The sequence below is a fragment of the Bacillus rossius genome, chromosome 1, assembly GCF_032445375.1.
Source record: "Bacillus rossius redtenbacheri isolate Brsri chromosome 1, Brsri_v3, whole genome shotgun sequence".
Taxonomy (NCBI): domain Eukaryota; kingdom Metazoa; phylum Arthropoda; class Insecta; order Phasmatodea; family Bacillidae; genus Bacillus; species Bacillus rossius.
This window is the reverse complement of record NC_086330.1, coordinates 203,703,566-203,729,940: the sequence shown is the minus strand read 5'-3', so window position 1 is coordinate 203,729,940 and position 26,375 is coordinate 203,703,566.

The window sequence follows — 26,375 nt, the reverse complement described above, 5'->3', positions numbered from 1 at the left end:
GGTGTACCAATATGTCAACCTGATAGACTGAATAGACATTTAAAGTCATGTAAAGGGCTCAGTCCGTACAATAAGAAGACTGTTTGAATCGAGAAATCCACAATACTTTAGTAATTTGTCTGTGTTTTTTTGTTATTGTAGTAGTGTAGAATTTATGTAATAAATTTTTTTGTTTTTTAAAAGGACTTGTGTTTTTTATTTTCTCAATCCTGTCACTTTAGTGGTATTTTTTAAATTATAGTTTTTTTGTATCATCAGGATCGAACCAAGTTACGAATTAATCATTTTCTTAATGAGTGAATTTTTTGATGAATTTTGGAATTCTTCTAGAATCTCTAGCATAAAAATTACGGATTTTCAAGATGGCGGCCGTAACGAAAAGTACAGCGGTGTTTTTAAAGATTTTTATTATTTAATTCGGTTGATTTATGTTTTTAATTTTTTTTTAATTTTTTCCCGATTTTTTAACATAAACATTACAAATTTTAAAGATGGCAGACATGACATCATACTACCTGATGATATATATGCATGGTAAAAAGTGGTGGGGGTCAGTCTGCCTGCGGCCACTGTGAGGGAAGGATCGGTCGCCATTTTTTTTTGCTCTCATCGGGTTGAACCGAGGACACCGTGCTCCGTGTAGTAAATGTATGTTTTTTAAATATTTTATTAAAATTTTATTCATTGAATATCCTTATAAATTCTAAATGTTTTCATTAAAATCGGATAATAAATTAATATTTTCAATATGGCGGCCGTAACGGAAATTGCAACTATGACGTCATAATTTAAAATGGCGGAAAACAAAATGCCGGAATGTTCGAGAAAACAAAATGACGTCATCCAAAATGGCGGATCCAAAATGGGCGCCGGGTTCAAGGTGAAGTTCAAAGGTCAAGGTCAAGGTCAAAGGTCGTCACTGTCATCCGAGATGGCTGCCGTGATGTCAGAATCAGAGATGTGGTCGGCTCTCGACTCCACCACCTGACGCCTGTTTCCGGAGCCCCATTAACACACTACTTCGCTATTCCCGCGATACCACCGCCAGACCACGCTGGCCAGAACTCTGAACTCAGACATCACTCACACTAACATCCCAGAATCTTGAAACCTGCTTTGCGCTTTGCAGCTCATTATTTCATATCTTCGTGGAACACTGTTCAGCTTAAACACATTTTAGTCGACAGATTTTCATGACATATATATTTTTTTAATTTTTATATAATTACTTGTAAAAGTATTTGGTTTTGAAATTTTAAAATTTATCGATTGGTAGGCCTTTAACTAAATCGGTTTGCTGAAATAAAATTATTTAACAAAAAGTCATTGCTAATGCCCAAGTCCACACATAATTTTAATTTCATAGTAATGTATCTGATAACAAATACAATACCACCGTGAGGTAGTCAATGGCATTTATTTTCAACCTGAGAAAATTTCAATTCACTTATACATTAATTTTCTTTCTCAGGTAGATAGCATAAACGTTAAAAAAAGTGTTCTAAAAAAGAGAAATATGGACAAATTAAGATATGGAATCCTTAATATATAATAGACTATATATATAATTTTACATATTTAAAAGCGTGCTAGTAGAATATTAATGATTTTGTCAATAGCAATTTTCCATTGCATAGTTTGAAAAATTTGGAATTGTTTAAGCATATTATATAAATTAATTGGATGTTTGAAGTCAACTGTGACTCGTGCTAGAAATTGTGAACCCTGTGAAGTCATTAACCTTTTTGTATTCATATTTATTTTTTGGGAATGACTTCAACTATGTATTGGCAGTAGACACTATGTTGCGGACCTTTCAAATCTCTTGAGGCTCGGCTACCGGACACCACGCCGGTACACAGCTTCAGAAGAAACCACGCGATCTAAAAACTACTCAACATATCCGACATAGTATGTTTACGAAAAGAAAACATACGCTGAGGGTGGATGATTAGTTATGTTCCCGTATTTCGTTTTTTAACTGTATTTCAGAAGAATTAAAATGGCTAAAACGCGTGTTTTTGGAGAAAATTTTAGGCATTTAACATCCAACATAGATTCTTGAACACCCTCAACGGAATTTCATCACACATTTAGCTTCATTTATCTGTCATATAATTTCATGGTTACCGATCGAATATAATAGTTGTCCTATGCACGATGAAAAGACTACGCACCAGATTCAAAGCCTGGCACTTAGAGGCGATACCTCGCTAGAAGCACCAGCGAGCGTCGCTCTTATCATCCCGCCTCAATAACACAAACGCGGGTACCTTAATGTGGTATTTCTGCCTTAACGGGGGGAAATTTTTTATAGTAAACGTTAATTTTTTTTATGTTTTATCGATCCCTATCCCTCCCCCTTCACAGTGCAGCCTCCCACTCCTCATCCTCACAACCATACAGCTCCGGGTTAATGCCGCATCGCCTACAGCGACATCTATCTGCTGCACGATGTCACTAACCTAACTTTCCAGGCTTCCATTTTAGTACCGATCACATAAACATGCGAATATATACTATTCCATAAAAAAAATTTGCGAGTTTTGAAAAACTTTACCATTTTTTTTTTGTTTGACCTTACCTAACAAATCTTTCATTTTAGTTACGAGAACCTATATGTTATAAACCTACTTTTCGGAAAATGTATATATATATGTGTGTGTTTATATGTATAAATAATGTATGTCTGCAAGAACTGTACTATTTTAACACACCTAAACTTATATTTACTGTTATAACAGAAATGGGAAGATGAAGGAACGCAGAAGAATACAGGCGGCCTTGGTCAATGAGGAGTAGGTTTCCCAATCAGTCGAGTAGGAAGCAATAGCGAAGCGAGGGAGTGTTGGAAAGTAGGGACAGCCCGCGGGAAACTGTTAATTATCGCGCTCTGTCTGGACACGAATCCCCTCCGCCCCGACACAGCCATGTCCCTGTGCAACAATGGCTCTGCGTTCCGTTACCTCACTCATGCGCAGCTGCCGGGCTCGTCGCATCGAGGATACTCGGCTCCTCGGAGGGACCGCGTCATCCATAGTGCTCGTGCGCTGACGTCACTGCTGCACGATACGGGAGAGCAGATGTGCTTTCAAGCATCATGTTTCCAATGTGTGTGTTGTCTTCATTATGTGTATTGTGTCTTCTTTTTTTTTGTCGATTGTGAGTCGTTTTGTCAAATGTGCGTAGTGAAGACCTTAGTCAGATCATGATTGACCAATTGGTTCCGAGACGTCTGGTGTACACGCCTGACATTGAACATTACCTGTTTAAAATGTTCGCCAAACATCTTAGAAAAAAACCTGTTGGTTCGGAGACTCTTGGCCTGAATGGAGATTTGGTGATTCTTATTATTCGTGGCGATGTATTTTTGTGGAATAAGGCTTTGGTTCAACTCAGGTCAATCCAATACATAATTATTCTGTGCGAAAATGTTACATTCGTAGGCTAGTTTTCCACTCTCGTTCCGTTTTTTGTACTTTTAAGCCATTCCAACAAGTACTTTACATGAACCGGGTTATGGTTCAACCATTTTTTTTACGTATTGCCGTGATGGTCGGCGCGTCGCGCGCCCTGAGCGAGCGGTCATTTGGACAGCCACGCGACAGTCTGCTAGCTTGCAAAACTCTCCCAGCGCGTGGCACGCCGCGACAGACGTGCCTTGTCAAGCCTCTGTCTCTAGCTTAGAGAATTTTTTTAAAAATTTTGTGGTTAACGTGCTTGAATTTACGTACTTTGACTAGTCATATGTGAATACCTTTAACTTCACATGTATTGAAAGTTATTTTCTAAAAGGCAAGACAAAAATACAAAATTTGGCGGTTGGGTATCGATAACATGGTCCTTACCACATGAGTGACTGGCACTTTTCCTGCTGTTTCATGTTTCTTTTAGTTATTGTATCCCAGACCTTAAACTGTTGTAATATATAATTAATCAATCTAATTAACTTTACAGAATTTTTTTTTTCGAAACTGTAACCCGACTACGGGAAAAACACCAAAAGTAAGAAACAAGTTAGGTGTTGATTAATATTATAGCCTTATTAAGTAAGATCAATCTTTTATAATTAAAATATTGTATCAGTTTGATATAATAAAATTATAATTTAATTTAACATTCTTGTATATCAAACTAAAATGCTTGCTTGTGTATCAAATTAAAATGCTTGTTTTTTGTAGTTGACAACGCACGACTACGGCATTTGAATTAAATTATAATGTTAATAATGTGGAAGTGATAGAGGATTTAAATAGAACTAAATAAATAGGAATATCTAACATATCAAATGACTTGTTCTACTCAATAAGGCGATGCTATCAAACACCACCTACCTTGTTTCAAATGTTTTTTTTCGTAGTCAGGTTACAGTTTTTTTTTACTTTTTTATTCATATTTTTTGTACTGTACACGACTCGGCATGTTGGTAAAGGGTCTAGCGTGGTAAGCATAATAAAATGACAGTCAATATTTTAAGTAATGGATATCATTGTTTGTCTGGGCTTGAACTGGTCGTGCGATAATCGAGAAAATAAGAGAAGGGTCGGCTATTTTTCAAAAGTATTTTTCTCAAAAACTATAAGAGGTAGCAAAATAAATCCAAAAACTTCAGAGAATAACTGTATATTGTTTTACATATGTTGTATCAAATATAAATTATAAATATTGCTTTATTTTGTTCTTTGAAGTATTCCCTAGTGAATATTGTTACGTTTATGTTTCTAGCGCTTATAATTTTTGAGAAAAATGAGTTTTAAAATAAAAGACCTTACAGGTATTTTTACGATATTTTAAGGACAGTTTAAGGTTAGGCATTATAAACGGTATGTATCGTTTTCTTAAAATGGGCAAATATCATGACATCTATTTCTGGATAGAAAGCTTTTTACCGAAACTCCGCACGCCTTTATGGCGTCCACCTAAAAAACTTGTATCACAATAACTCACCCTTTAACCGCTGAAAATACGAATGACCAACCCCCAACCACAAAAAGCTAAGCGTCGGAAAGACGAGAGTACTAAAAAAAATTGATATCACATGAGTGACCTTGCCACAGCTGTTTGGAGCGCTCATTAAATTATCATGGCTCAGTGGGAATATTTTTTTAGTCACAAATCACTGTGTTAAAAAACATTCGAGATAGAAGCACGGGTTTTCCCCCTTGCCACTCCCCTAACGCACCCAACTGGAATGCTGTCTCATCGGCAGAGTACTGACGCGTATTTCACAGTATATCTGCTCTACAAGCGTGCAGCAGGAGCTAGATTGTTGTGGAGAAACATTTCTGAGTTACGGGCATGTGTATCTCATGTTATCTATCCGAGTAACCTTCAGATGGAGTGTTATCAGACGTCATCTTGAAGAGTACATACCTTCTTTTTGCCAGGTTTATACTTTTTTCTGTCTCTTTTTCGATTTGTATAAAGTTTTGTATTTTATTTTAAACATTTCCATAATTTTTAATCACAGTATTAATATTAGTCTACGTAGCTGCACATTTCAGGCTTTCAGCTGTTGCTGCTGTTCAGCAAATTAATATTTCTATAAAAGGTCAATAATAAACCTGAAAACAAAACACTGACATAAAATGAAATATATATATATATATAAAAGAATACTCTCAGCTGTTTTGTGTATTTAGCGGAAAAATTAGTTTGTTAGCAGACAAAATTTAATATCTAAATTGTCACGTACAGTGATTCTTCAGTAGCCACTTATATCTCAACTGATTCATCAAATACAGATGCCATTGTAAGTAATTTTACTATCACCACATTCCTTGATAATCCTCAAAGATGATTCAAATAACGAGAAGCCACAGACACATCATCTCATATTGCAACAAAGGTTTGTCCGATTATATATAACATTTTGATGAAAGAAAAAGCATTTCGAGTTTTGTAGTTAGCACTTAAGAGGAAACACAGTTGCTAACAAAGTGCATAGCTTTCACTGATAACAACATAAATAGTCATTTTGGAAGATGAGTTTAGGTTATTTTATTGTCTTCCAACTTTCCTTGGAATAACAATTTTGGGTGTAGGATGTTCCGAAAATATCTTAACAAACTGTGTACAGCATGGTGTGGATGGCTGGCCAAATGACATGTAAAGTCTTGTTTTAAAAATATTTAATCATTTTGCTATGTTCTATATATATATATATAGTCCGAACAAAATAACTGAAATAATTCTCATTAATATTTGAGATTGAGAACAAACAACTCACTTAACACTGAAAAAACCAGATGGCTTTCCATGTGTCCTGTTGTAAATGTTCAATTGAGATGTTTCCAACTTTAACATTTTCTCTCTAAAGAGCATCTTCCAGGCATTTTGAGAAAGTTTTTGAAAATCCTTTGGATAAATGATATAAATAGTTTCTGCTTTGACTGATGTTTGTTGTCACGCTAAAATACATGCCATTGAAAATGAAAACTTATTTGTGGAAATGATATTTTATCATTGTGTCAGTGTCAAAAGCACTAACGAAAGAAAATATGTTTAATTTTCGCTGTTAAAGTGAAATAAAATATGGAAAATGGCCATTATGGTCATAGTGAGAATAAGTGTTTAGTACTACGAAAAATGTTAATGAAAGTGTATGGCAGTTGTGGGAATATTAAGGTAATGGACAAAGAACTTCCATCAGTCCCAAAACTTTTTCAGTGGATGAAACTCAACAAATTTCCTCAGTGGAGTGATTTTGAGTAGTTGTGGGTTTCTAAGATAAAGGCGTAAACAATCAGGAAACTTTTCTGTTCGATCAATTCTAATATTTAAAGAATTTCTCTAAATTACACAGTGCACTAACACACGTGAAGTGAGTGAAATGTTTCAGTGATAGCCAAGTGGTAGCATGTTCTGAGTTAGATATGTGAACTTTTCTAATTCTATACCAGCGAACACTCACTCCAGAACGATTTTTCAGCCTAATAAAGGCTCTGCGAACACCAGAAAGAAAGACTGCGAGATGGATTAAGCTTAAAGCTCATTGTTTACTTATTTTGATTTCAAGTATTTAAATTGTATTCAGTTTTATAGACTTGGCTTTAAATAAGATAACTTTCTTGAAAACATTAGAAATTATTCACAATGTCCATATGTATAATTTGATTGAAGCATGGTGAAACAAAATATATTCAGGTAGATATTTTCTAATATGTTTTTTTATAAAAATAATTTTTTGGTGTTCTGTTAAAGGAGAAAGTGAATACTGGAGTTTAGTGACTGCTGCCTTGTAGACCTGTAATAGAACTATGCTGCTGTTATTTATCTTATGTTACCCAGTAATGTGTGAAGGGCGCGGCGGTATCATCTCAGCTGAAAGTTGCGACACTACTGTTACAAAAACCAGTTCGGTGACGTTCTAGGTGAGGTGTTTGTAGTTATTGATCTTGTAGAAGAGTGTGTTCACGTGCGAAACCCTCCAGAACATTCGCGGTCAATTGATATCCAAGATAAGGCCCGACCGCATATTCCAACCGGTTAATCGTTGCCACTTTAACACAAAATCAATACGGTAAAGAAGGTAACCATAGCAACACTTCTTACGTCACTCGCACGCCCCAGACATGTTGTCTGATGTATTTTGTATGCATCATCTTTGTTGACGAGCCACTTCTGCTGGAGAACAAATTCCAACCTTGAAATGTTTTTGCATTAAGCTGTAAAAAAGCCACTAGCCAAAGACAAGTAACAAACAATTTGTTTATCAGATCATACCGAATACATTGTAGATTCGATAAAATATCATAAACAAAGCAAAATATTTTTTTTAAATATTACCAAATATACATTGTACCATTTCGGGAAAATATTTTGTGATGTTTACGAAGTTTGTCTCCAAAGAAAGATATTTGTTAAGTAAACGGTTGGCATTTGTGACATCGTCGAAACACAAGTATGTACTTATTTATACTGAAATTTTCCTTCAGATGTATAGTTTAAGAACTTATAGCGTGTTGTTAAGAAATGAAAGAGTTTTCTTGGTTTTTTCGGTGGTAGATTTTTTTTTTTTTATCAATTTTGGAATGATTGTATTCCAGAATGTAATAATGAAACAAATAATGAATACAAGAGGAAACTTTCCAAAATTAATCTTTAATTAATCAAATGTAAACAGTTAAAAAAAATGTCAATACTTGGGTAGAGTGTACAAAGGGGCTACTGGCCCTTGTATCTGGCTGTTGAATCAGATAGGGTTCAATGACCAATTGCTCTGAAATCACGGCGGCCATATTGGATGACCTTGACCTTTGACAATTTGACCCCGGCGGCCATATTGGATCTGCCATTTTTGTACCACTATTATGTTTTCTTAAACTTATCGCCATTTGGAATTCCAACATATTATATTCTCGAACTATCCTCAATTTTGGATTTAGCCATTTTGTTTTTTAGACTTCTGCCATTTTGAATCATGACTTCACCATTGCAATATTCATTACGCCACCATCTCGAAAACCCGAAGTTGATATGCAATAAATAACGAAAATATTAAAAACTTATAAAAAATTAATAACTATTAATATAAATTCACTCCGCCATCTTGGATTATGACGTCACATCCACCATCTTGAAAAACATTAACTATTATCAGACTAATAAATAAAAATAAATAAATTTAAAAAAAATTAATTAATCAAATATTGGAAACATATTATCCAAAACATGCACTTACATTATTGGTTCAAACCCGGTAAGAAGAGAAAAAAAATAATAAAAAATGAAAACGGATCATTCCTCCACGGAAGTCACCTGCAGACTGACCTCCACCACTAATTCCAAGGTATATATGTACATATATTATAACGTCATGTCTGCCATCTGGTTTTCAATTGCTAGAGGACACCAATTTGATTCGTCTGGTAGAGTGTGCTACCAGCATGTTAAATTACTTTTTACCTGCTAGAGTGCAGTAATCATTCTTTATTACTGCGGCAGTAGCCATTCTGAAATTTTGACACCATCTTAGAAATTCGTAATTAAATAGCTACAAATTAAGAAAAAATTACAAAATTAATTTTTAACATATGCAATTATTTTACTGATTGAATTGATCAGTTGCTGTCCTCAATTCGACACTTGATCGTAACAAAAAAAAATTATTTTATGTAAAAAAAACTTTTGTTCACAAACATATGGTGAAAGGTCCTAAAAGAGATTTAAATTCCTCAGGTACCAGTCTCTAGTAAACCGATGATAGCCACCATCTTGGAAATTAGTAATAATTAACCGAGAAATTCGGGAAAAAGTTCATAACTCATCAAAAAACCACTCAGTATAATGATTGAACCGATGGGTTCAATTTCTTGTTTCGAACTTTGCTCATTGCAGAAAAATAAATTCAATTAAATATCTCAAACAATTAAACATAAAAGTGTCAGATTCGAAAAACATCACCTTTTTACAAATACGATTTATAACATAATTTCTATTTTACTACAGGAACACTTGTGAAAGTTAGCAATCTTATAAACATTTAGTCCTGCAGCGGCTTAAACTGACTAATTCATAGCTCCAATTGGTTTACTGAAGACAGAGACCAGCCGAATCCTTTGCATACCTAGTCTTTCTGTGCCCGAAATAGTTTCTCGATACTATTTTTACAGACTGATTTACATCGTTGGAATAGTAAATAGGAGTATTCACTGTTTTCAATGCACACTTCTTCACTTTTTCCTCAAACAGATATGGTTTGCCACATACGCAGTCTAACCACACGTTAATTTCAAAAGTCCGTATATAGCTACTTCATCAGTAAGCTGATAGATAATGTTCTTCCTGATATCGTCAAGCAAAATACGAATGTCCTTCGACTCACTAAACGTTTTTAGATAATAGTAGTAGTATTTCAAAATTCCACGAAATGCAGATTTCGCCAAGTAGATGCTGTTATCATTAACCTGTAATGCACCGAGTACAGTCTTAGGCCTTATCACATTCGGTTGCTGAACATCTGTTTTTGTGCTTGTATGCATACGAGTCTCCAATTTCAAGCGAGAAGTTGAAATTTCTGCAGGTAGTTCATCAGTAGGGTCACAGACTTCACTTTTACATTTTTTCGCATGCCGTCGCAAACGGTCAATACATGTAAACTAAACAGGGCACTCATCTCAGTGAATCGTCGTACAAGAATGATTCTTTTTACATTTGTTTCTCTCATTTCTTCGTGCATCGTGAACAAATGCAAATGAAATATCACAGTAGCTACAAGGATGCCTAGTTGATGAAGACGATTCTTTGAGACTCGAACCAGATGATGCTGTTCCTGGAGATTCCCTGTGTACTCTTAAGCGAATCAATCGATCGCTGTTTTAGCGAAATCTTTATTTTCAGACGTGTAACACGACCTGTGAAATTCTTCGGGTGTGTTTTTATATTTTCTGTTCTAGCAAGCTTCTTATGACATTTCTCACAGCCAAACATTTTGGGAGGATGATTCTTAGCACATTCTCTCTTCTCGTGTCGTCGAGCATAAATGTTGTATGAGAAAATCTTGTCACAGTAATGACTTCGATGCTCTTTAGTTGTTGACCGAAACCCCAGACATTGAAGTCTCCATCGAGGGCGAAAAGTTGTTTATCATGGTTTCCTATGCAGTTAGCACTGTAGTCATTAATCTCTCTTCTGCTTGTGGAACCACTCCAGTTGAAGTCTCCTTTAGTGTTGTCGTCAACGTTGCCAATGGTATTTCTGCCACCATCGTCGCTGACGTCAGACTGTCCCGTCAGATTGTCCCGTAGACAATGGTACAACGTTCATCAAGTTCAACGTTAAAGACGGTAAAGATGCCATCGAGTTTATAAGAACAGGCAATTACGTGACTTAGGTGACAGATGAGACAAATTAGATGATCCTTACACCGTCGCAGCCAGTATCAAACTGAAAGTCCCACCCTCTGAAAACTCGTTTATATACACGCAACTGGTCGAATATTATGCTAGACAGAACAAGAACCAATTACTATAATACACGAGTCAGAACACTAAGAAAAGGTAGCAAAAACGTTTTTGGCTTCAAATAGTCTTAGGTCAATTGCTATTTGGCTACAAGACCAGTAGGCTACGAATACAAGACTACAGGACTACAAGACTACAAGGCTTCAACTGACTACGAGGCTACAAGTCTACGAGGCTACTTAGTCTATGAGGCTACATGACTCTTAACTGTTTTTGGCTCCATTAAGCGACGAAAGTAATTTATCTCCTGCAAAATAACATGTTGTTAGTAGTCTCGATTCTTGCCAATAGTTGTCGACATGTTTAGTGTTAAATTAAAAGTATTTATTTATTTTATGTGGGATATAGGTTCCTCACTAACGATTGCAAGAGAAGGAAAGCTTCACTGAACGCCAAGGAGAAGGAAGTTCGTCTTTCAGGATAATGCTTCACAGGTGTCTCAAAGCATATTTTTTGACTGAGCAATGAATGTTTTTGGTTTGAATTCCACCTGGAAAAAAAAAATATTTTTAGTGATAATTTGGTACCCGAAATTCACAATTTAAAAGTAACTAAAAAAAATTGTGTGACTCTTTAAGTAAAAAAAAATTCGTGCAGAGATCAATTTTTAGAAATAACCAGAACCACTCGGAAAACATGTGCAGAATTCTCGACATAAATAATAAGGATCACACGAAGAATACCATCAAAATATTGACAGAAATAATCAGAAGCATGGGGAGAAAACTAACGTACGTTTACCTTAATTATCGGATACACAAAAATAAATTAAAATATTGGTTGTCTGTAAAGTCGGTTTACGGACGATAGTTTAACGTGACAACGTCATAACAAAACATTGATGAAATGATTGATCCAGAAGAAAAGGAAATATCATATTCGGCTTGAGACTGAGCTGTAATAGGTTTTTGCAACCAAACCATTTAGGCATTAAAAATATTATATTCTTTGAGGAAGAATTTTTTTTTTAATTTTTCTATCTTTTGTATGATAGAATCTACCTCTGCATACTTTTATGAATAAAATTGAATCATTTTTATTGAATTATCACTATTTTGTATGGATACAAAGGAGTGAAATGAAATGTACAATTTAATTAATAAATTTTCTTTTATTTCCATTCATTATTCAAATATATTTATTACTTTTGAAATGTTACGTGCGCCGTATTTATTTTTACAAGTTCAAAAAAAATTCCGCACCGGCCAGAATTTGAACCGACAACCTTATGATTATAAAATAGCGCCGCTGACCGCTTTTTTTAGTTTATTAGTTTATTATGATATCATGTGCATGTACATAACATTACAGCTCACATCAGATTCCAGTCAGCACAAATGGGTTACACGATACTGATACCTCGCCCCTGCGGATTAACACATTCCCACACCATCTGTACAAATTTCAAAACATGAAAAGGTAATGTCCAAATCTCCTTCTTAACGTATTGTTTTTTTACCATAGACCATCTGTCACATCGTAGCTGGGATATGAAGTCCCGCCAGAAATATGGCACTTGAGTTTTGAGCACAAAATCGATCAAATTCGCCATCAGCCACACAGCCGCCCCCGTCCCTTCATGGTAGGGAAGGCCGTGATGTCGAGGTAGCACATGCGGTCCACGCACACGTCTCGTGGAGGTAGGCTGATCAGTCTGGAAAGTTTGGTTTTACACCACTCCCACAAGGGGCGCGAGAATGAGCAAGCACATATGCGATGTAGGGCGGTGTCACGGTAGCCACAGAGTTCGTAGTGGTCATCCTGGGATAGCACAATGCGTTTCTTGCGATAAAGAGTGGGTGTCAGGTCGTTGACAAATGTTTAAGCTTTTGCACGGAGATAAGTAGGTAATTCAGGATCAGAAACATTTTTCCATATGTTCAGCCAACACAAAGAAAGGATATTATTCTGAATATTCGGCACAGAGGGTGTTGCTCGTCGCTGGTAACCATAAAGTTGTCTTGTGGAGACATGCGTACCTTCGGGAAGTTCGGAAATCATCGTTCGAAGGTGATCGGCGGCGAACTTTTAGTGTCGGGGTAGGCGCTCCCTGGCGCCCCATGCGGCTGTGTACAAAGCCGAGCAGCGACCACCCTGTAAGACACGTTGTATGACGCATTTCTGGAACAAGGCTCGTGCTTTTTGCTCATGCTCAATGAGTCCGAGACCACCTTTACTGACAGGCATCGTCAGCTGATCGCGGCTGACCTTGAAGAGGAATCCTTTCCAGATAAACCATCCAATGTATTGCCTGATTTGAGCTGCAATCGCAGCTGGCATGGGGAACACCTGTGCCATGTACCACAGTTGTGAAAGGGAGTACATGTTAACGATATATACACGTTGGATGATGTTGAGGTTTCTAAGGTGTGACTCAAGCAGGCTACCACGAACTTTCCGCACCACTCCGTCCCAGTTATCTTGAACGTTATGTCCGATGTCACCCGTGAAAAGTATTCCAAGTGTCCTCATCGCATCCGTAGACACGAATGAATGCTGTGGCACAATCACATCTGGCGCTGCTTTCAGATTCAACACTTTAGTTTTCGCGAAGTTGCATTTTGCATGCATTGCCTTGTGGAAGGCCTCAAGAATAGCATGAGCTGCCGTGAGTTCATGTTCACTACGCACAATGACCGTAACATCATCTGCATACCCAATACACGTTAAAGGATTCCCTTGAATACTCAGTCCTGAGAGAGTAGAGTTAAATTTCCTTATAAGGGGCTCAATATAAAGGACGAAAAGTACCATCGAGAGCGGGCACCCTTGTCGGACAGAGGAGCTAATCGGAAATTTGTCACCAAAACAACCATTGATGGACATCTTCGAGGTTAGGTTCTCACGGAACGTGCGTAGGACAACTCGAACTGTGGGAGGGAAGCAAAGGTGCTCGAGCACCCTGTCGAGAAAGTGCCATTGCACCTGGTCAAAGGGTTTCTCTAGGTCAATGTTCAGGAGGGCGACAGTGCCCGGCGTTGTGCGCGCCAGGAGCTGCACATCGCGAAGCGCAGAAGTGCCATGTGTGATGGACGTTCCCTGCACAATGCAATGTTGGTCCGGCCCGATGATATTACACAGCGCTGATTTAATGCGATTGGCATACACCCGTGCGATGATTTTGTAATCAGCACACAGAAGCGTGATAGGCCTATAGTGGGCTACTTCATGTGGCTGTGGTACCTTGGGGATGAGCACAATGATTCCCTCTGTTTGCATGCTGCACAGACACCCTCCTTGAATGACCGTGCGCGACATTTCGCAAAATTCCTCTCGAATCGTTGGCCAATAGTGCTGGTAGAATTCGTAGGGGATACCGTCCACACCAGGGGATTTGGTTTTTGGGGCCCTCTGAACAATGTGTGTGATTTCTTCGTCAGTTGGGCCGGCCTCCAGATGGTGCTGTGCTATGTCGTCAAAATGCTGTCATACACATCGAGGAATGACGTCCCTTCATCATAGTCAATGTCGTGGTCCGCATAGAGTTCCTTGTAACTGCTTGTAAATGCTGCGAGGATGGTTGTGGAATCCCTTACGACCGTGCCATTCGCGTCCACAGCCGAGCTGATGTGCCTTCGTGTTCGCCTCTTCCGATCTCGCATGAGGGAGTGAATGCTAACCCTTTCTTGCTGTAGCGCACTCTTGGTGTTGTTGAATACAATGCGACTTTCCATGTTCGCTCGGTGTATGGCGATGATCCGTTCCTTAAGGTGACGGGCTTGATCCCTCAGATTGGTAACTACGGTTGGATGCGTACTTAATTCCCGCAGGGCCCTCTCATGCAAATAGAGAAGAGAGTCCTGCTCCCGTCTACAACGCCCACCATGGTGCTTAAATAATTTGGCCAGACCTGGTTTGACGCAGCCATCCCACCAATCCGCTGTGTCCGCGTACCTCTGTTTACATCGCAACCAATGAGACCAGCGCCGATGAAAATCATTGTCCACTTCAGTTTGACCCAACAAGCGTGTTTGTAGTCTCCAGTAGTTACGCCCAGGTGCGGGTGAAACCTCCGGAGCAGCCACAGTACAAACGACCATGTAATGATCTGTGACAGCCACTGGCACCACATCATATGATCGCGCGTTGTGTTTATGCGTGCGGGACATATAAAACCTGTCTAGGCGCGAACTAGATGAATAGGCATGAAAGGTTTAATGTGGTGTGGGTACTTGAAGAATGTCGACCATGTCTTCCACATCAATGGCAGTAACGAATTCATGCAGTGCCGTGTTAATGGGGTAGTGTCCACCAACGTGATCACTGGGTTTAATTATACAATTGAAATCTCCACCTAGAATAAGACCCGTGCCATCATTCCTTATAAATGGAAGGATTTCCTGACGAAAAAATTCCTGGCGTTCTGTTTTACGCTGAGAGCCAGAGGGGGCATAGACATTCACACATTGTCCGATGATGCTCCTGCCAGTAGCGCTGGAGGGATTGAGCGCTATGAGTGTGCCAGAGATTATTCACCCAGATGCGTGCGCTCTGATGTGTGTGAGTTCAATATGGTTCTTGGTGACAACAATGGTTCCTCTCCCTTGAGGGCCGATGTTGGGGTATACATTATATTGGTCAAAATATGGTAGCCGCTCTAGCGCACACTCTTGTAAAAATAGTACGTCGATAGCATGCGCACGTACAATGCTGTGTAAAGCTTGAAATTTGAAAGGAGCTTCAATTGCACAAATGTTTACAGTGGCAATTGTTAAAACTCTAGTCATCCGCTACGTCTTTGCTACTAGCTACTTCATCCCCTTCCCCACTCTGTTCCGTTATGCTGATTGCGCCCCCCTTGATTTGCTCGATTGCATGCTGGGCAATGCGGAGTGAATATTCACGTTGTGAACGCGGGCTGTCCGGTAAGGCGGTGTCGCGACTGGCTGGACTGCGACTCGCATGACGGGCCTTTTTGTCCCTGTGCCCGCTCGGGGGCCATTCACGCCCACCGGACTTTTTGCCTGAACGGGGGTTGGTGGAGTGTGCCTCCTGTGAGCATTCGGACATTCCGTCATCCTCCAAGTCAGTGGGCGTACCGAGTCGTAAATCCAGGGCGGGCATGTCCTGTTGAGTCGGATCAAGAGGTGATGTGGTAATGGTGGACAGCAGAGTTTTGAGTGGGACCGCCTCATAAGGCCTCTCCTCCCTGTCTCCTGACGTCAGAGTATGTGCCGGCGGTTGTAAGCTCACCCCAGAGGTGGTGGGCCGGTCCCGCACTTCGTGCGGTTCTGTTGAGCGACTGCTCTGCGCGCCAACCTGTAGAGTTTGCGCCCACGTGCGCGGCGCGCCCAACCGCTCGCGCGGAAGAGTGGGGCAGGCCACGCGGTGGTGTCCCGCCTGCGAGCAGTGACTGCAGGTCTGGAGTTGTCCGTCATACACTACGAACCTGTGATGCCCATCGACTACCAGCTGTGAAGGAATATTTTGATTGAGTTCCATTTTCACTATTCGTACCCATGTCTTGGCTTTGAACTTGCGATACACCCCCCACATTTCGTCCACGCACGTGTGTATCTTTCCGTACGGAGTGAGCGAGTAAACAATCCGTTCATTTGGTACTTCCACGGGAATGTTTACGACCCTGGCGGGTTTCAGGTTGTCTAGCGCCAGTTCTATGTCTACATGTAGTGACTCACCGCTCGCTGCGTGTATCTGAGATGTTCCGCCGGTCTCTCGGATGATCCTCTCGCAGTGTAGTAATGATGTCAACTTCACAAAGATGCACCGTTGGCGTCCGTCGACCTGTACAGCAATCACTTCGTCATCCTGCAGCCCAAGGGTCTCGTCGAGCCATCGGAGTAAGTCCAACGCGAGCGGTTTGGTTTGACACTTCACGCGAAGGTTATTCACTCGTGGGGTCGGTTGGCAAATCACCATAATGGTCCTGCGAAAGTCAGTAAGAAGCCTTTAAATTGGTACGTGTAAGCCGCACGACACTTAACTCGCTATTGCACTAAACAAAGAGAGTAACAGCGCACGAGACATGTCGCGTCGCACACGTCCGCGCACCACACGAGCACGGGGCGGACTGCCGCTCAGCCACGAGGCCATATTTGAGAATTGATAGTTTCAGATGTTATATATACCTTTATAAAAAAAATTTTCATGGTAGGGGAATAATATTATTTCGTTTTAATAACTCGATTTTATAACAAATACACATCCCAAATACACCAAACTTATTTATAAGGTGTTACAATATTTTTTAAAACATTGTGCGAAAGATCCCGGTTGTAATTTGAATTAATATGTGAAACTGTAAAACACCATTGTTGGTTCAAAACGTATTTGAATATTCTACATTACTTTTAAATAACCGTACCGATTGTGCTGAAAATCGGTGGACGATTGTTAAATTACATAATATTAATAATTCAAACGACGAAAATGTGATTGAAAAGTCAAATCGATGGTCGTTCCAATCGAGTGGAAGAGAGATGCCACGCATGCGTACAATGAGCATGAAGAGAGATGCCACGCATGCATACAATGAGCAAACACGAACATCCGTAGTGGGACATCCGTAGTGGGACACTTTTTCGTGCGTGCAGCCGGCGTTCATCGATTTATTAGACGTTGTCACGTCAAAAATAAAAAGAAATTGCAGGAATAATTTCAAAAACTTCTGGCTTGTACTAGAACTCTATCCTTGCTCAACAAAGGAGAAGATCACAAGCTGGCAGAAGCTTAGCTGAGATGAGTGCCATGTTTGGTTTACATGTATTGACAGTTTTCGGCGGCATGCGAAAAAATGTAAAAGTGAAGTCTCTGTTCCTACTGATGAACTACCTGCAGAAATTTCAACTTCTCGCTTGAAATTGGAGACTCGTATGCATACAAGCACAAAAACAGATGTTCAGCAACCTAATGTGATCAGGCCTAAGACGGTATTCGGTGCATTACAGGTTAATGATAACAGCATCTACTTGGCGAAATCTGCATTTCGTGGAATTTTGAAATACTAATACTATTATCTAATTACGTTTAGTGAGTCGAAGGACATTTGTACTTTTCTTGACGATATCAGGCAGAACATTATCTATCAGCTTACTGATGAAGTAGCTATATACGAACCTTTGAAATATAACGTGTGGTTAGACTGCGTATGAGGCAAACCATATTTGTTTGAGGAAAAAGTGAAGAAGTGTGCATTGAAAACAGTGAATACTCCTATTTACTATTCCAACGATGTAAAGCAGTCTGTCAAAATAGTATCGAGAAACTATTTCGGGCACAGAAAGACTAGGTATGCAAAGGATTCGGCTGGTCTCTGTCTTCAGTAAACCAATTGGAGCTATGAATTAGTCAGTTTAAGCCGCTGCAGGACTAAATGTTTATAAGATTGCTAACTTTCACAAGTGTTCCTGTAGTAAAATAGAAATTATGTAATAAATCGTATTTGTAAAAAGGTGATGTTTTTCGAATCTGACACTTTTATGTGTAATTGTTTGAGATATTTAATTGAATTTATTTTTCTGCAATGAGCAAAGTTTGAAACAAGAAATTGAACCCATCGGTTTAATCAACATACTGAGTGGTTTTTTGATGAGTTATGAACTTTTTCCCGAATTTCTCGGTTAATTATTACTAATTTCCAAGATGGTGGCTATCATCGGTTTACTAGAGACTGGTACCTGAGGAATTTAAACCTCTTTTAGGACCTTTCACCATATGTTTGTGAACAAAAGTTTTTTTTTTACATTAAATATTTTTTTTTTGTTACGATCAAGTGTCGAATCGAGGACAGCAACTGATCAAATCAATCAGTAAAATAATTGCATATGTTAAAAATTAATTTTGTAATTCCAAATGTGCTGCCTTTTCGTTGGCGGTGCTTCCAAATGTGCTGACTTTTTGTTGACGGTGCGTCCAAAATGTGGTGCCTTTTTTTTTTGATGGTGCTTCTATTTTTAATGTTGTTTTGACTCTAGTTTTATAGTAAATTATTCTTGATTTGACTCTAGTATTATAGTAAATTTTTCTTGATTTGACTAGCGTATTATTCCATCCGGTGCATGTATATAAGCGAGTCCTATACAGCAGGTCGCTCAGTTTGTTACTGTCGTCGACGGTGTAAGGATCACCTAGTTTATTTCATCTGGTGCATAAGTCGCGTAATTACCTGTTCTTGCGAACTCAATGGCATCTTTACCGACTTTAACGTCGAACTCGATGGATGTTGTACCATCGTCTACGGGAACCTTGACGTCAGCGACGACAATGGTGGAGCAGATCCCGTTGGCAACGATGACGTCAACATTGGAGGAGATTTCAACAATTGTGATACCACCAGCAGAAGATAGCTTAATGACTACAGAGCTGGTTGTGCAGGAAACCACGACGATCGACGATACGACCTCGATGGAGACTTCAATGGATGCTGATTTGATAACAACTAACGAACATCGCTGCTGTTACTGCGACAAGATTTTCTCAAACAACAGCAATGCTCAACGACACGAGAAGAGCGAATGAGCCAAGAACCTATATCGTAAAATGTTTGTTTTGAGAAATGTCATAAGCTGTTTGCCAGAAAATATAATATGAAAACGCACATGAAGACATGCAAAGGTCGTGCTGTGCGGCAGAAAGTAAAGGTTTCGGCGCAACAACGATGCATCGATGTGCAAAAGAGTATGCCTGGAAATGGTACTACTGTTGTAACGCCTGTATCTGGATCAGGTCTGAAAGGCTCGTCTTCATCACCACGGTATCCTTGCAGCTACTGTGATACGTCGTTCGCATTTTCCCATGATGTACGAATACATGAGCTGAGCAAATGCATGAAGAATCCTTCTCGCATGAAGTTTCGCTGTGATGAGTGCCTTAAATGGTTTACTCGAATTGACAGTTTGCGACATCATGCGAAAAAATGTTAAGGTGGAGTCTGTGCTCCTACTGCTGAACTACCTGCCGACATTTCGACTCCTCGCTTTAGATTGGAGACACGGAAGCATACAACCAAAAAAACAGATGCGCAGCAACCGTTTGCTATGACGTCTGAACATGGAACTAAACCTAAGACTGTGTACGGAGCATTACAAGTGAACGATGATGGCTTCTACTTGGTGCAGTTTGCATTTCGTGGAACGTTGAAAGACTATTATTATCTAAATACGTTTAGTGAGATGAAAGACATTTGTAATTTTCGTGACGATATCAGACAGAACATAATCAATCAGCTTACTGATGACGTAGCAACAAATGGACCTTTGAAGTATAACTTATGGTTGGACTGTTTATATGGAAAGCCATATCCGTTCGATGACAAAGTGAAGAAGTGTGCATTCAAGACATCGGCTGCAGTTATTTACAGTTCTGACGATGTGAAGCAAACTGTTAATAACGGTATCCAGAAAGTCTGTCAAGAAGAGGAGGACTATGTCTGTAAAGGTTCTGGTTGGTCTCTCTCTAGTATAAACCGATTGGAGCTAAGAATTAGTCATTTCACGCCTATGCAGGGCTAAATATTTATAAGATTGATGGCTTTCGCAAGTGATCCTGTAGTAAAATATAGATTAAGTAATAAATATTATGTTTGTGAAAGAACTTGATGTGTTTTAATTACGAACCTGTCATTATTTTGGTTTTATTAACATAAAATTATTTTTGTATCGACCAGTGATCGAACCAAGTTTCGAATCAATCATTACTTGAATGAGTAAATTTTTTTTGATGAATTTTTGAATTTTTCCCAAATTTCTAGCATTGAATTTACAGAGTTTCAAGATGGCGATGTAACACGAATTGCAACATTAATGGGATCCAATATGGTGGTCGTAACGTAAAGTGTAACAATGACAACGTACTCAAACAAGATGGTGGGCGTAATAAAACAAGCAACATTTATATAATCCAATATGGCGACCATAACGATAAGTGCAAGAGTGTATTTTATGATTTTTATTATTTAATTAGATTAATTATTTTTTTTAATTATTTTTAAATTTTTTCCCGATTTTTTAACATAAAAATTACGGATTTTAAAGGTGGCGGACATGATGTCATTCTAGGTGAAGATATATACTTTGACATAAGTGACGGGGGTCAGTCTGTCAGCCACCACGGGGGGGAAGGATCAGTCGCCATTTTTTTTACCCTCACCGGGTTCGAACCGAGTACTCCGAGTTCTGTGCCATTAATGTATGTTTTTTAAAAATATTTTTTATTAAAATTTAAATAATTGAATTTTTTTTGTATATTTTAATTTTTTCATTTCAATCGGATAATAAAAATTTAAAGATGGCGGCCATAACGGTAATTGCAACGGTGACGTCATAATCCCATAAATGGCTTAACGGTGGCTTGAGTTAAGGATGCTTATGCCAGTTTTAGGAATTTTCAGCCGCTGGGATTTTTAAGGAATAAAACCGGAAATTTTTCCTCAAAACGGGACTTTTTGAGTCATTTTGAGTCATTTTTGAGGAATTTTGAGGAATTTTTGAGTCAAAAATGGCCGCCGTGACGTCACAATCCAAAATGGCGGTCGGCTCCACAGGCTCCACACCCAGAAGCCAGTCCCCGGATGCCCTATTGTATACTACTGATATGCTCTCTGATGATTCTGATGTTGATGTGGAGTCATTTGAGCCAGTGGTTGTAGACTATTGGCTGATTCTTTCGTAGTTTGGTAAGCAATATTTTGGTGGTCGCAATTTTTCTGGCGGGACCCCTCGACTGTCAAGTACGACGTTCATCGATTTCACAACATGAATTTTGTTTATTTTATATACCTACAACAACCCAGAATTTTTATGTTGCAAATATTTATTTTTATGATCATTAAAGTATATAAAATGTATTCAAGGATAGTATCGTCACCATAGAGTTACATTTGCCACACCATCACGCTTGGTACGTCCCCCGATGATCACACAAAATACTACATGCGAGTTAATGGCGCCAGACGCGGGTCCGCCATCTGGATTATAGGCAACAGATCGGCCATAGATAGGACACCAAAATCCACTCCCTTAAAATAAGGGACTAGCCGTGGCCTGTCGTGTACTAGGAATACGGTAAGCTACAGGTGTAGCATATTCAAAACCTAAGCCTTATTGTTGTGTGTTGTAATAACGGCCTGCTGCTGTCAGCCCTGAGACCAGGGCACACTATACCGTGGCCACGCCCTCGTGCAGCGTGCGGGCCAATCACAGACCCCGGGGACCAGAGGGCCGGCGCAGGATACTGCGTGTCTCCCGACTCCCCTCCCGGCCCAGGATCGGCGATAATTGTGTTTTAAAACTACCCCCTCCCCCGCGCTAGTCTTCCTAGCATTCGTCGGTGCTCCCCATATTTATATTCTCGGCGGGTTCCAGCAGCACACTCTGCCCGCAGCCGTTAAGGAGAGTTTAAGGACTAGATTCACGCCTCGCTCGCCCTAGCTGCGAGTCGAGCTCCGCGCACCCAGAGGCAGGTTCATGGGCCCAAAGCGCCAGCCACGCGTCACGTCACGTTCCTACTATTATTGTAAAGACGGCGTGAGTTTGACTTATTTCAAACATTCTTTCACTAGGGCATTCCAGATATACATCTGCTGTATTTTATTTTCAAACATTATGTTTAGGGAGTCGTAGCAATATTTGCATATAAAAACGTAAAAAAAATCTACCTAATCGTTTGTTTTCTTGGCTCTAGCTGACCAAACCGTTACAGATTCAAAAACTAATCACGGCACGCCGCACATTGTGCACACGTGCCTTCGAATTATGCTGGATTATATAGCTCATATATCTTACACTATGTACTTATATATTATCTTGCAAGTGAGCATAATTTTCTTACTTTAATTCATTCTTTCTGTAATTATCTTTGCCTTCATACGAAAAAATAAGCTGGATTTTGACACTTAAGTCAGATTATTTTTATAGCTATGGTAAAAAAAAACTTTTTGGGTTAAAAAAATGGATATTCCTGTGCGGTGCCAAGTAACAAATCTAGTTTATGGTTGAAAAAATAAATCAATATTATGTATTTTCATTTCTGCAAGGTTTGTGACACAGCTAACTGCAGGTAAATATTACCAATTTTAGAAGAGAAGATACGTTATTATTCGTGTTCTGGTGTGACCAGTTGATTTAAACTCAAATCTATAAAACTAAGCGATAAAGAAGGTATAAAAACAAGATGAAGGCGGAGACTGATTCACTTTAGCAGCTCACTCTTAAGCTGGAGGAAAGAGGCTTGAAAGCTCACGCCCAATGCATTGTTTCAAATATTACGGTAAACTTTCGTACTTTTCAATCTTGAATAAACTAAGGGTTCTCCGTGGTTTCAGATAACGGTAGGAAATACGCTTGATTGATGCTCCTGTTGGTAACAGAGTAAACACTATCGTGGAAGAAAGAGTGTGTTTGCTGTGGATCAAACCACTTTCCGTGGGGTTTTTCAATACGTGTAGATTATTCTTCCTTATGAGTGTGTGTTAGAAGTAAGAAAAACTAGTGTCTGTAAATTTATGTAGATCTCTGGGTTAGTTGACGGTAAATAATACTTAACAGTGTGTAGTGGTTTTTGTTCTGTTCCAAATTCAGGGCGACACTGGTAGGCGCGTCCGGGGCCACTGCGTGTCTACGGGAGAGACCAGAGCTGCGGATACTCCCCTCTGTTTGAACCATAGAGTCCTTTATACTCAGTTTCAACGATGCACTTAACACTTGGTATCCCGATATGAAAATAACGTAACAATATATAGGACTAGGAGGTCGTAAGGCGCCTAAGGCACCCGTTGAATAATGCTGAATACAACAAACAATTTAATTTAATATAGGCCTACCTACACGAAATGTTTTAAAAATATTAATTCGTTTGTCAATAAAAAAAATTCTGATAGACGTATTTATTAACATATGAAATAATAAAAATTTCACAAAAATTATATAATTTGAGTGCATCTGTGCTATTTACAGATAATTTTAGCAGCAACAAATTTGACCAAAAAGAAGAATATAATATAGAATTTAAATGGGCGTAACTACAAAAAATCAAATTTGCCAAAAAATATGTTATATGTAAAAGAAAAAAAACACCTTTATTTAAATAAAATTATAAACTTTAAATATATAAGAACCTTTAAAATATCAAAACAAATAAGTTCGAAAGAGCATAAGTACAAAATTCAAAAAATCATCTAAAGATCCCCAGTGATAAAAACTTGTATTTCCAAAATAGGAAAAAAATTTCGCCGTTTTTGTTTGAAGCTAAACTTTCTGAGATATAACACTTTATAGTCATTACAAGCATAGTTTTTGTAAGGCGCTACTTAAATTTAATAATTAAGACGTGTTCCACAGAAACAGCTGTATTTTAAATTTTACTCCACTGTTACACTACCACTTTCCATTTTATAGGCCTACACATCTCTATGGAGTAGGCTAGTATTTGTGCTTTATGATACGCTTGTCTCAAAGGTATACATTTCTCTTTGGCGTATCAGAGTCAGTAAGTCAGTGATGAGAGTAACTTTAAATATCTATACTAATATTATAAAGCTGAAGAGTTTGTTTGTTTGTTTCTTTGTTTGAACGCGCTAATCTCAGGAACAAAGTGTCTGATTTGAAAAAATTTTCAGTGTTGGATATTACATTTATCGAGGAAGGCCATAGGCTATATTATATTATCAGTAACATTAGGGATCCTTACTAAAAGTCCAATTTAGAATCAAATGCGTTGGAGGGGGTTAGATACAACATGCAGTACACGTACGAAGTGTGTGTTGACAATGCCGCAGGCGCATAGAAGTTTATTTTATATTGCTTATTAACATTGTTGCCACGCACTAGATGCCTTATCATTCTTAATTTTCCCATGCAAGTAAAAAACACCCGTGTGATATTAACAACGAAGCAATCAGTACCCTCATAAGAGTTCAATTAATATTTAAATACTTTTTATCACTTTAAATCGCAAACCTAAACTATTGTTTTTTTTCCTCTCTCTGTGTTTAATTTGTTTTTTATTGCCCTTTTTTTCAAGTATATATATTTTACAGACTTTAAACTTCACAGTAATGTTCCTTATGTTACGCAGGATGACATTTTCCAAAAATTAGATCCCATGGGTGGTTAAAACCAGGCAACAGTGGGTACTTTGTATGCATGAGAACAGGATTTTGCATTGTTCATGCCTTCTGCGTCTCCATGGCAACGGGCATCGCGCGGCAGTGGCGTACCCACAAGGAGGGGCATGTATAATGAGCGGCGCAAGAGTGATCTGCCTGTAGACTGCCGTAGCGAAGTACGGGTACATCAGCTGTACATTGCGTGCACGTGTCGGGAAACCATCGGTGCTATTCATTTTCTCTCCAGTACATTGCATTTTTTTATTTATCATTACTGTTAATGGGAGATGTGGCTTAATTTTTTCCATTATTATAGCCGTGCGAAGCGGGTTTGGGCAGCTAGTAATTAATAAAACATGAGTTTAAAATTAATTATTTATTTAGTAAAATAAAATAGATAATTTTTAATTGATAATGAGAATAAATCGATATTCTGAATGTTTACTCTAATTTACTGTGTATGGTAAGTCGGTGAGTGACTGCTACACTAATAAAGCCAACTCTACTCCTCCTCATGGTTACGCCACTGCCTTTCCTCGTTGGTACGCCATTGTCCTTTCTTGTGGGTACCCATGCTTCATAGCTTTTACGCTCCGAATAAAAAATAAGAAAAACCTAACTTTAATTCTGCACGCAAATAATTAATATAAATAAAATAATAAAAAAACTGAAGTGATATTATAAATACGGATGGTGCGAGGAAGCTAACCCTTACAGTATAAGTGATATTTTATTTTAAATATAAATATTGCCAGTGTAACCTAGAGTGTCATAGCTTTGTATCTAAAATTATATTACTTTTATAAATTTTAATATTTGGCATCTATATTACTTTCGACTGTGTAGATAAACTTTGACATAAATAAAATATGATCACTGCAGAAGGTAATTTAAAACAATATTTAAATATTCGTATCTAGCGTTGCCTTTAATAGTTGGGCGCACAACACTAATCAAAAGTTCATAAAATATCAAATTTAAAAGTTTTTGCTGGCTAATTTATAACTCTGTTAGAGTCATGAGTCCTCTATTTCTCTACCACTGGGATAGTATCTAGTTTCAATTATTCCTATTTGTGATCCACATACCTGATGAAACTTCATGTACCAATACAATAATGCCAATCATATTGACACCTGAACACTCTTTCTTCAGTCATTATACCAGTTTGGTGATTTCATTCCATTTTAAATCACCTAGTTCTTGGCATACAATTCTTTAATTATTTCATACAGCAAAACATTTTATTCAGAACTCACTATTAACAATCCAAAACTTCCATTTTTCATTTTAAACTTTTTTGTTACAAGTCAGCAAAGATATTGCACTTGTTTTCAAAAACAAAGCAC